The sequence below is a fragment of the Mesoplodon mirus genome (assembly GCF_964341445.2).
Source record: "Mesoplodon mirus genome assembly, chromosome: 2".
NCBI classification, from domain to species: domain Eukaryota; kingdom Metazoa; phylum Chordata; class Mammalia; order Artiodactyla; family Ziphiidae; genus Mesoplodon; species Mesoplodon mirus.
The window spans coordinates 86571760-86584800 of NC_138977.1; positions in this window are offsets into that span (position 1 = coordinate 86571760).

The window sequence follows — 13041 nt, forward strand, 5'->3', positions numbered from 1 at the left end:
GCATGCATTAAAAAAGGAAACCAATTCTCCAAGTAGTTTGTATTTGTATCTCATTACAGCCACTATGATTAGTTGACTTTCAATAAAATAAGTCACAAAGGAAAAAAAAATATGCCAGGAAACAGATTAACATGGCGGAGGAGTAGAACATGGAGCTTACCTTCTCCCACAAATTCATCTACATGTGGAACAATGCTCACAGAACATCTAATGAGTGCTGGCAGAAGACCTTAGATTTCTAAAAGGACAAGAAAATCTCCACATAACTGGGTAGGACAAAAGAAAAAAAAGAGAAAGGAATCAGGACAGGACCTGCACCCGTGGGAGGGAACTGTGAAAGAGGAAAGATTTCCACACACTGTGCTGTCCCCTCACTGGTGGAGAAATCAGCCAGGACAGGATGGCAGGGGGGAGCTTTGAAGCCTCAGAGAAGAGCACTGCAACCAATGTGCAGAGGGCAAAGCAGAGAGACACCTGCACAGATGATTGGTGCCACAGCCCTGTGCTCCCCAGCCTGAGACGCTCCTGTGCTTGTGCAGGCGGGGGCTGGGTGCTGAGGCTCGGGCTTTGGAGGTCAGACCTGGGGAAAGGACTGGGGTTGGCTATGTGGAGAGAGCCTGAGGGCGCTGAGGTGTGGTGCATCCCAACTAAGGGAGTACGGGAATGAGCCTAGGCCTGCCAGAGAAGCAAGGTGCCATTGTTGAGGTGCACAGGAGGAGGGGGGCAGGACCACCATAGGAGCTTCTTTCTCTGCACGTATGTACTCTCAAGTGTCAGGGTACTGCCTATAAGAGCTCCAGGGGCAGGCGCGAGCCGCTGCTGCCATCTCAGATTACAGAGGTAAGCACAGACCTCTGCCACTGCCAAGGGTCCCAGGAGCCAGTGCCAGTCTCTGCCCCCGCTTTTCTGGGAGCCTGCAAGAGCAACGCACCTGCACACCCCCTACTCAAGGGGATAATGGCCAGCACATGCTAAGGGAAGAGCTAGCAAGCATCCAAACTAAAAGCAGCCCTTGCACAAAAAAAATATTATACCCACATAAGCTATGCTGGGACACTCTGGCATATAAATAGCCCTCTAAGACTGCAGTAGATAACTGTTTCTCCTAAACTCACAAAGTAAAAGAAATATAAGTAAAATGAAGAAGCAGAGGAACCACTCCCAGTTAAAAGACCAAGAGAATCCCCCTGAAGGAACAAACAATGTAACAGACCTCTTTGGTCTAATAGAAACCAAGTTCAAGAAAGGAGGTAAAGAAAATACTGAAGGAATAAAGGCTATAGACAGAAATGTAGATTACTGTAAAAAGGAACTAGAAACTATAAGCAGGAGCCAAAAAAATTAGAAAATTCATTTGCCTAGAAGAAAGCTGAGATAAAGGCAATGAATAGCAAAATTAATCATGCAGAAGAAAGAATAGGTGATCTGGAAGATGAAATACTGGAAATTACACAATCAGAACAGCAGACAGAAAGACAAATGAAAAAAATGAAAACAATATGAGACCTATGGGATAATATAAAACATGCCAATCTATGCATAATAGGGATTCCAGAAGGAGAAGAAAGAGGAAAGGGGATTGAAAATGTATTTGAAGAAATTATGGCTGAAAACTTTCCAAACCTAAAGAAGGAAACATATATCCAGATACAAGAAGAACAGAGGGTCCCAAACAAGAGGAGCTCAGACCCACACCAAGACATATAACAAAAATGGCAAAAGTTGAAGATAAAGAGAAGATTCTAAAGGCAGCAAGTGAAAAACAAAGAATTAATTACAAAGGAACCCTCATAAGGCTACCAGCTGATTTCTCTACAAAAATATTGCAGGCCAGAAGGGAATGGCAAAATATACTTAAAGTCTTGTAAGGGAAAAATCTGCAAACCTACGATATACTACCCAGCAAGATTGTCATTTAGAATAGGAGGAGAGATAAAGAATTTCTCAGACTAGCAAAAACTAAAAGAATATAGCAATACAAAGCCTATTCTAAAAGAAATATTGAGAGGTCTTCCTAAATAGAAAAGAAGCAAGAAGATATAGGAAAGAAGAAGTCACAATTGGAAAATAAATCACTTAAATAAGACAACATACACATTAAAAAAGAAAAAAAAACTTACTTGTGAAAGCGATGAAAAACCCAAGGAACAGCAAAAGGATAAACATGAAGATGTAAAAAAGGACATCAAAATCATAAAATCAGGAAAGGAGAGTAAGAAAAAAAATTTTTTTTTTCCAGAATCTGTTTGAGCCTATATGACTATCAGTCTAAATCAAGCAGATATTGGAAGGGGTTAACATACTTGTAAAACAGGGTAACCACAAATCAAAAACAGACAACATATTCACAAAAACAAAAAAAGAAGAGAATACAAGCATAAAATGAAAGGAAATCATCAAACCACACACACACACAAAAAAAGGGAACAAAGAAGAAACATAGAATCAACTGGAACACAAGGTTTAAAAAGGCAATAAACACAGATGTATCAATAATTATCTTAAATGTCAACAGACTGAACTGTCCAATAGAAAGACAAAGACTGGTGGACTGGATTAAAAAAAAAAAGAGCCTACAATATGCTGCCTACAAGAGACCCACCTAGGGTAAAGGACATATATAGATTAAAACTGATGGGATGGAAAAAGATATTTCATGAAAATGGAAATGATAAGAAAGTGGGAGTCGCAATACTCATATCAGACAAAATAGACTTTAAAACAAAGGCCGTAAAGAAAGATAAAGGAAACTAAAATGATAAAAGGATCAATACAAGAGGAGGATTTTACACCTGTACATATATGCATCTAATACAGGAGCACCCAGATACATTAAAAAAAAATACTAACGGACCTAAAGGGAGAAATTGATGGGACTACAATAAGAGTAGGAGACTTTAACACCCTACTCACATCGATGGACAGATCTTCTAGACAGAAAATCTTAAGGCAACAGTGATCCTAAATGATACAATAGAACAGTTAGACTTAATTGATATTTTCAGGACATTACATACAAAAAAACACCAGAATACACATTCTTTTTAAATGCACATAGAACATTCTCTAGGGCACAAAACTAAGCTCAACAAATATAAGAGTATAGAAATTATTTCAAGTGTCTTCTCTCACCTCAACAGCATGAAACTAGAAATCAACCACAGGGAAAAAAAAAATGATTACATGGAAACTAACAACATGCTACTAAAAAGCCAATAGGTCAATGAGGAAATCAAAAAGGAAATTAAAAAAATACCTTCAGGGCTTCCCTGGTGGCGTAGTGGTTGAGGGTCTGCCTGCCGATGCAGGGGACACGGGTTCGTGCCCCAGTCTGGGAAGATCCCACATGCTGCGGAGCGGCTGGGCCTGTGAGCCATGGCTGCTAAGCCTGCGTGTCCGGAGCCTGTGCTCCACAACGGGAGAGGCCACAACAGTGACAGGTCCGCATACCGCAAAAAAAAAAAAAAACCTTGAGACAAAGGACAAAAAAACACAACCACACAAAATCAATGGGATGCAGCAAAAGCAGTTTTAGAGAGAAGTTCATAGTGATACAGGCCTTCCTCAAAAAACAAGAAAAATCTCAAACAACCTAACCTGTCTCCTAAAATAATTAGAAAAAGAAGAACAAACAAAGCCTACAGTCAGCAGAAGGAAGGGAATAATAAAGATCAGAAAGGAAATCAATAAGAGATTAAAGAAAAATAAAAGAAAAAAATCATAAAACCAGGAGCTGGTTCTTTGAAAGGCTAAACAAAATTGAAAAGCCTCTAGCCAGGCTCACCAAGAAGAAAGAGGAACCACATAAACAAAATAAGCAATGCAATAGGAGAGTTAATAAACAATAATGCAGAAATTTAAAAAAAGAGAATACTATGAACAATTACATGACAACAAATTGGACAACCTAGAAGAAAGGGAAAAGTTTCTAAAAACATACAGCCCACCGAAACTGAATCAAGAACATATAGATAATTTGAATAGACTGATCACTAGAAGTAAATTAGACTCTGTAATAAAAACAACAACAACAACAATTCCCTACAAACAAAAGTCCAGGACCAGATGGCTTAAGGGTGAATTCTACCAAACATAAAAAGAACTTGTATCGATCCTTCTAAAAGTCTTCTAAAAGACTGAAGAGGAAGAACACTCCCAAAGACATTCTATGAAGCCACCATCACCCTGATACCAAAAGCAGAAAAAAACACTACCAAAAAGGAAAATTACAGAACAATACTTTTGATGCATATAGATGCAAAAGTCCCCAACAAAATACTAGCACACCAAATCCAACAACACATAAAAAAGATCATATACCATGACCAAGTGGGATTCATCCCAAGTTAACAAGGATGGTTCAACATATGAATATCAATCAATGTAATATCTATGATCATCTCAATAGATGCAGAAAATGCATTTGACAAAATTCAACATCCATTCATGATAAAAACTCTTACCAAGGTGGGTACAGAGGGAACATATCTCAACATAATAAAAGTCATTAATAACAAACCCACAGCCATATAATACTCAATGGTGAAAAGCTGAAAGCCTTCCCACTAAAATCTAGAACAAGACAAGGATGACCACTCTCACCAATTCTATTCAATACAGTATTGTAAATCCTAGCCACAGCAATTAGACAAGAAAAAGAAATGAAAGGTATCCAAATTGGAAGGGAAGAGGTATAATTGATACTATATGCAGATAACATGATACTATATATAGAAAACCCTAAGGACTTCACACAAAAACTACTAGAACTGATAATAAATTCAACAAAGTAGCAGGATACAAAATTAATATTCAGAAATTGGTTGCATTTCTTTATACTAACAATGAAATATCAGAAAGTAAAAGTCAAAAAAACAATCTTTTAAAATTGCACCAAAAAAAAAAAAAAACTTAGGAATAAGGCTAACCAAAGATGTGAAAACCGTATATGCTGAGAACTATAAAACATTAATAAAGAAAATTAAAGAGGATTCAAAGAAATTGAAAGATATTCCATGCTCTTGGATTGGAAGAATTAATATTGTTAAAATGGCCATACTGCCCAAAGCACTATATAGTTTTAATGTGATCCCTATCAAATTATGCATAACATTTTTCACAGAACTAGAAAAAATAAGCCAAAAATATATATGGAAGCATAAAAGACCCAGAATTGCCAAAGCAATCCTGAGGAAAAAGAACAAAGCAGGAGGCAAAACTCTCCCAGACTTCAGACAATACTACAAAGTTACAGTAACAAAGCTACAGTAATGAAAACAGCAGTGTGATATTGGTACAAAAAGAGACATATGGATCAATGGAACAGAATAGAGAGCCCAGATATAAACCCATACACCTACCATCAATTAATCTTCGACAAAGGAGGCAAGAATATAAAATGGGAAAAAGACAGTCTCTTCAGGGAGTGGTGCAGGGAAAATTGGATGGTTGCGTGTAAATTGATGAAGTTAGAACATACCCTCATACCATACACAAAAATAAACTCAAAATGGCTTAAAGACTTAAACATAAGACATGACACCATAAAACTCCTAGAAGAGATCACAGGCAAAATATTCTCTGACATAAACTGTACCAATGTTTTCTTAGGTCACTCTCTCAAGGCAATAGAAATAAAAACAAAAATAAACAAACGGCACCTAATCAAACTTACAAGCTTTTGCACAGCAAAGGAAACCATAAACAAAACAAAAAGAAAACCCACAGAAGGGGAGAAAATATTTGCAATCAATGTGACTAACACGAATTTAATCTCCAAAATATACAAACAGCTCACACAACTCAACAACAAAAAAATAAACAACCCAACCAAAAAATGGGTAGAAGACCTAAATAGACATTTATCCAAAGAAGACATACAGATGGCCAGTAGGCACATGAAAAGACGATCAACATCACTAATTATTAGAGAAATCCTCAAATGAAAACTACAGTGAGGTACCACCTCCCACTGGTCAGAATGGCCATCATTAAAAAGTCTACAGATAACAAATGCTGGAGAGGATGTGGAGCAAAGCGAACACTCCTACACTGTTGGTGGAGCCACTATGGAAAACAGTATGGAAGATCCTCAGGAAACTAAAAATAGAATTACTATATGAGCCAGCAGTCTAACTCCTGGGCATATATCCAGACAAAACTGTAATTCAAAAAGATACATGCACCCCAATGTTCACTTCAGTGCTGTTTACAACAGCCAAGACATGGAAGAAACCTAAATGTCCATCAACAGATGAATGGATAAAGAAGATGTGGTGCATATATCAAATGGAATACTATTCAGCCATAAAAAAGAATGAAATAATGACATTTAAAGCAACATGGATGAGACTTGAAATTACATACTAAGTGAAGTCAGAAAGAGAAAGACAAATATCATATGATATCACTTATATGTGGAATCTAAAATATGGCACAAATGAACTTATCTATGAAACAGAAACAGACTTGCAGACATAGAGAACAGACTTGTGGTTGCTAAGTGAGAGTGTGGGAGGGAAAGGGATGGAGTGGTAGTTTGGAGTTAGTAGATGCACACTTACATTTAGAATGGATAAACAAGGTCCTACTGTATAACACAGGGAACTATATCCAATCTCCCGGGATAAGCCATAATGGAAAAGAATATGTATATGTGTAAAACTGAGTCACTTTGTTATACAGTAGAAATTAGCACAACATTGTAGATTAACTATACTTCAATTAATATATATATATATATATATATATGGTACTGCACACCTTTGTTAATGTTATCCTGTAATGATTAACTTATTTTGAAAGTCACATCTCATCCTATTTTGTTTTTACTCTCTCTCTCAATATCTCTCCACCCTTTGTGTGTATATAATAAATAAACCCCACAATCTCAAAATGTATCAATACTAGGGAAAAACCCCAAAATTTCTAATTAGAAAGACATTTATTATGTTCATCCTAAATGTAATACAATTTCACCCCATCCAATTTTTGCTTAATAGCATCACTAAGTGTTTATTTTAAAACTTTCTACTAGTCTACTCTCTAAGTTTAACCAGTTCTGAAACATATACTGACCCAGCCCTTTAAATGTCATACATAAACATTACATTTCAGAAGAATTGTTGCCTAACAGAAGGTAAAACTTTGTCCCTCCTAGTTTTAAATCTAAATAACATATGCTCTTTGCTTTAGTGAATTTTAATGATACTTACTGATCATGAACTATGTGCCACAGAACAAACACTAGTGAATAAGTTGTAGATAATATTACCTGAAACATCACAAAGTTATTTATCCTGAATTTATGGATTAAAAGCAGATATGGAAATACTACCTCTGTTGGGATTTATCCTAGTTATTTATTGTTACATAATAAATTACTCCAAAAAATTAGTGGCTTAAAATAACAAATAATTATTATCTCATAGTTTTTCTGGGTTAGTAGTCTGGGCACAGGTTAGTTTTGTCTCAGGGTCTCTCACAAGGCTGCTTATCTGAAGTTTCACCTACAAGCAGAATTGTTGGCAGAACTTAGGTCCTCAAGGGTACTGGCCAGCAACGTTGGTTCCTTGCCATGTGCACCTCTCCATAGAGCGTCTCACATGTCAACTGATTTCTATCAGAGTAAGAAAGTGAGAGAAGGGAGAGCAAGAAAGAAGTCAAAGTACTTTGAAACCTAATCCCAGAAATAGCATCCCATCACTTGCTGTGTTCATTAGAAATGAATAAATAAATAAAGTGCATCACTAAAATCAGCCCACACACAAGGGGGAGAGGACTTATAAGAACTTGAAAAACATGGGGTGAGGATTATTTGGGACCATCTTAGAGGTTGTCTACTACAGAATTGTGGCAGAAAAAAAGACTAGTACTGAGTAAAGTTTTGAGTTTCATTTCATGACCAGTTTTAGATTAAAAGGTTGTAAAATTTTGTCAATATATTAGATTAACGTTAAACATTTTGGAAAATTGGGATTCTAGCCATTTTTATATTTTGCCACAATTTCAAATATATGAAATGATGCCTTCTTAATGCTTTTCCTCTTGATTAGAAACACAATCACTTGGGCTCCAGTGATTTCCCACAACTGCATGTTTCATGTAATTACTTTATAATTACATAAAAGTAGTGAAACTTAATAGAAATAGAGCCAGAACTACAGATTATGAGTAATACAGATATTAATATTTTATAGCTACTTTATAGATTCCCATCTGTTTGGTCTCTTCAGTATCGTTAATTTGTTGACTTTGCTTATTATTTAAATTTAAAGTAAAAATGTATGCTATAATAAGTAAGTTCTCCTAAATTGTCAAGTTATAGCTGTCTTCCTGAGCTCAGGCAGTATTTTAGATAGCTTTTATTGATATTAGGATATTTAATATCTGTTTACACATAGAAGACAAAATTGAATTTATTACTATATAAACATAGCCAAAATCTTGCTGCATTTGGGAAAAACATAAATTCTTATGGCCCTGCCAAAGGAAAAGCTCCCCATGTCATCCTGGCCCAAATTATTACTCTTTTTATGAAACTATACTTGGTCCCAGCACTTTAAAATATGTAATACATGAGTATTTCTAAAACATAATATTCTTTTTATTTTTAGGTCAAAAGTTTTGCCTTGTGTTATAAAAAAGTTAATGCATTTTTCCCAAACTACAAGCAACCTGCATTTTCAAGGTTTCTACTTTTATGAAACTTTCTAAAACATAATAGACCTAATTTGTTAAACTATGTTTTTCTATATTCGATTCTTTTTGGATTTGGATAATGTTTTTTGTCCTGAGCACCTGGATGAGGAGTAGAGAAATTTACTGAGATGATGAAGTCTATACATAGAACAGACTGGGGCCATGGGTTGGAAAAGATCAGAGAATGACTTAGAATGTATTGAGTATGAGAAGTTTATTGGATAGTAAACTGGAGATACTGAATAGGAAATGAATATGAGCCTGAATTTAAGGAAAATAAATATAGGCAATTATTACCACACGAATAAATGTACAGCCATTAGACTTGACCAATTTTTAGTATTACTACATGTGTATATGTCAGCAAAGGGCTCACTGTCTGACACACATAGAAGCCAATACTATGGCACTGGCTTTTAAGAAAAGAAAAAGCCTTATTGCAAAGTTGATTGGTAAGACAGGAGGTAGGGCTCAAATCCGTCTCCACAGTGGCAAGTGAGGTGGATATTTAAGGGTTAGGGTTTTGGAGTGGTAAAGAAAGGAGGAGAGCAGTTGGATACAAAGTTCAAGGAAGTGCTGTTAAGTTCTTATACGCAGGTACAAGCAGGTTTCATGCCTCTTCATGGGTCACATGTGCAAATTTTGGGAGTTGGTATTAAACATGTGGGGGAACTTGGCACTGTGACATCAAAAGGTCATCTATAGACAAGCAAGTCTACTGTGCAGACTTGGTTCAGACACACTGGTTCCATCCCCAGTTTCAGCCAGTTTTTAACCAGCTGTTCCCTTATTTACTGTTCTGTAAGACAAGTTCAAGGATTTCTGTAAGTCACCAGTTTCTGTTAACACTATGGGGCATGGTTTCAGAATGGGATTTTTAACCCTGTGGGCATGGTTTCACGTACATTAAGAAACAAGTAAACCAACCAAGGGATAAGGTTTGTATTGTTAGAAGACTGACAGTGGCATCTGTGAAGCCAAGCTAAGGATGTGCTTCAAGAATGAGCAATTGTATCAATAGCTACAACCAGGTAAGTAAGATGAAAACTGAAACTTGACCTTGAATATAGTGATATGGCACTGTTGACACTGACAAAGTATATTTCATCATTCTAAGGGGGTCAAAATTCTTACTGGAATGGGATCAAGGTAAAATGAGAGAAGACAAAATAGGGACGATAGTATAGATAAATGTATTTAGGATTTTAGTGTAAAGGAATCAGAAAAAAAGAAAAGAGAGTAAGTTATAGTGAGATATTTGCTTAAGAGGATTTATAGAAAATGTCCCCTTATGTTCAGCAAAATGAAGGACACTTGTTACTGTGACAGATTTTTTTAGTTCTGTGGTAGTGATTAATGTGTAAATATAACAGATTCTTCAGAAATAATAAGAGTGGAATAAAGATAGCAAGCTTAGAAACTGTTGAGGTATATTTGTGTGAGTAAATCCATGAACTATATAGGGAAGTAGACAATAGCAAAAATATAAAAAAACAAGGCTGGTTCTTTAAAATGCTTAGTATGATTTATAAATCTTTGGCAGCATTAATAAAGGTAAAAAGAAAATAAGAGTGAGCAAAATTCAGAAAAAAATAATGTAAAATAGCTTCTGACATATCAGAGATTTATAAAATGATAAAAGAATACTATAAGAAATGTAATCATTGTAAATTTGCAAATATATTTGAAAAGAAAGCATTTATGTAAAAATATAAAATACAAAAATTTACAGGAAAATAGAAATCATGAATCAGCTACTGACTTTTTAGTAACTAATAAAATAATTAAAATGTCACCACACCACCCTAAAATTCCTTAGTCCTACTTGTTCCCTTTTTTCCCCTGGTGAATTTCACCTAATACACAAGGATGATATAAACCCATTGTAATACGCACTGTATTTTTTTTTTTTTTTGGCGGTACGCGGGCCTCTCACCGTTGTGGCCTCTCCCATTGCAGAGCACAGGCTCCGGACACGCAGGCTCAGCGGCCATGGCTCACGGGCCCAGCCGCTCCACGGCATGTGGGATCTTCCCGGACCGGGGCACGAACCCCTGTCCCCTGCATCGGCAGGCGGACTCTCAACCACTGCACCACCAGGGAAGCCCTACACACTATATTTTTTAAGCTTGTGTAGCATTCATTTCAGAACCATAGGAAAAGTATGAGAATAGAAATCAAAGATCTTTTCACTTATGAACATATATTCAAACATTTTAGATAAAATTTTCAATTAAGTAAATGGTTTGTTAAAAATGCTTTGTAAATTTAAGTAGAAGACATGGGCTAAGAGAACAAGCCAGCATGTGAAGAAGAACAGGAAGAATTCCAAGGAGCAAGAAGAGCAAATGAAAACTCTGAGTTTGTGAACATCTTGGAACATTCAAGAAATCTAAAGAAGGGAAACGCAGTAACATCTGTCAGACACTTTGAACTAACAAGCTTCAGGTAGTTGGCAGTTTTAACGTCTGATTGTGCTCCATGTCTTTGATACGTCTATATTTTTGCAAAGTTGAGTTTTGTGTGATGCTATGATAAAAAAGAAGTATACCGAGAAAAATCAGTGTGGAAAAGGAAGTGAGAATGGTGGTGTCCAATGCAAATACAAGATTTAAAAAGATGCACAAAATCCAACAGCCTCACACATTCCATTGAAGAAAATGCAAAAATGGACATGTAGTTCTGGGTGGTGAAGACACAGAGATGAATGAAAAATCAGAAGACTGGAAAGATCATGCCTTCTCTCAACATCTCAGGTTCAGCAGTTTTAAATTCTTGCCATAGAATGAAAAGATAACATTTAATAGATGCACATAGGTCCAAACACAGATAGCCAAAGCTAATTGAGTATTTGTACTCCTACCATGTCACGGAGTATCTACAAAAAAAAGTTTATGAATTGGGAGAGGGAACTATTTTGTCTAGTTTCCTAAGAAACAGATAAAGAAAAAATTGGAACTAGTAACAGAATGTATAATAAGATTCAGATATTAATTCCTGCTGACTTTAAAATCACCAGAATACTTCATGATCATAAAAAAAAATAAAACAATATTGAGCATTACGTGGGGAGAACACTGATCAAAAGGCTTATCACTACTATCACTGTATTTTTAAATTTAGCAGATAAGTTAAAAACAATGTTTTAGAACACATTTAAGATAATTATCCTTTTTTTTTTACTTTTTATTATACTACACGCTCAAAAATATGCACACAAACTATAAATGGAAGGAAAACAAAGGTTGTGTCATCTTGGAAGATACTTCTTTGATAAAGGAATCAGATCTGACATCAAACTAGAGAGAGTAAAAACTGAGTGTTTTAAGCCAAATGTAATAGCACTTTTCCTAAATTTCTCTATTCTCTTTAGAATACTCTTCCATTCTTCTGCACAAGATGCCATATACTTTCCAGCACGAGCCGAAAGAAAGATATGGGATACAATACAGAACACTCAAAGAGAGAAGTTTCTAGTTCAAAATCCTAGTTCAAAAATGACACCTATGGGGCTTCCCTGGTGGCACAGTGGTTGAGAGTCCGCCTGCCGATGCAGGGGACACGGGTTCGTTCCCCGGTCCGGGAAGATCCCACATGTCGCAGAGCAGCTGGGCCCGTGAGCCATGGCCACTGAGCCAGCGCATCCGGAGCCTGTGCTCCACAACGGGAGAGACCACAACAGTGAGAGGCCCGCATAACACACACACACACACACAAAAAAAAAAAAAAAACTATGAAGTCAAGTACAAAATATTAAAATGTTTCTATCTCTCACTGGTACTTATCTTACAGAATTTCTTTGTCCAATATGGTAGCCACTAACAACACTGGACTTCTATGAATTAGAGTAAATTAATTAAGTATAAATATGATTAAAAACAGTTTTTTAGCCATACTAAGCCACATCTCAACTGTTAAATAGCCATATATGATTAATGAATCTTGTATTGAAGAGTGAAGATACAGAATATTACCAATGTTGCAGAAAGTTCTACTGGACAGGTCTACTATAAAATGAATGGAATATGGGAGAGCATCAATCCCATACTAAATGTAAACTATAAGATCATAGCAATCCTTTTTCTAGATAATTTAATGTCCTGTAGTGTGCTTTGAAAATATACAAATAGACAAGTAGATAATTTTTAAAAATCCATGTATTAGAAATTGATGTATTATTAATGAAGCTCCAGAATTAAGTGGTGAAATGATGGACATTTTAGTAGCTGTTATTAAGAAAAGGTGCACAATATATGGAGAATAATAAAATTAAAATTAGAACTACTATATGATTCAGCAATCCAACTTTTGAGTATATATTCAAAGGAAATGAAAATAAGA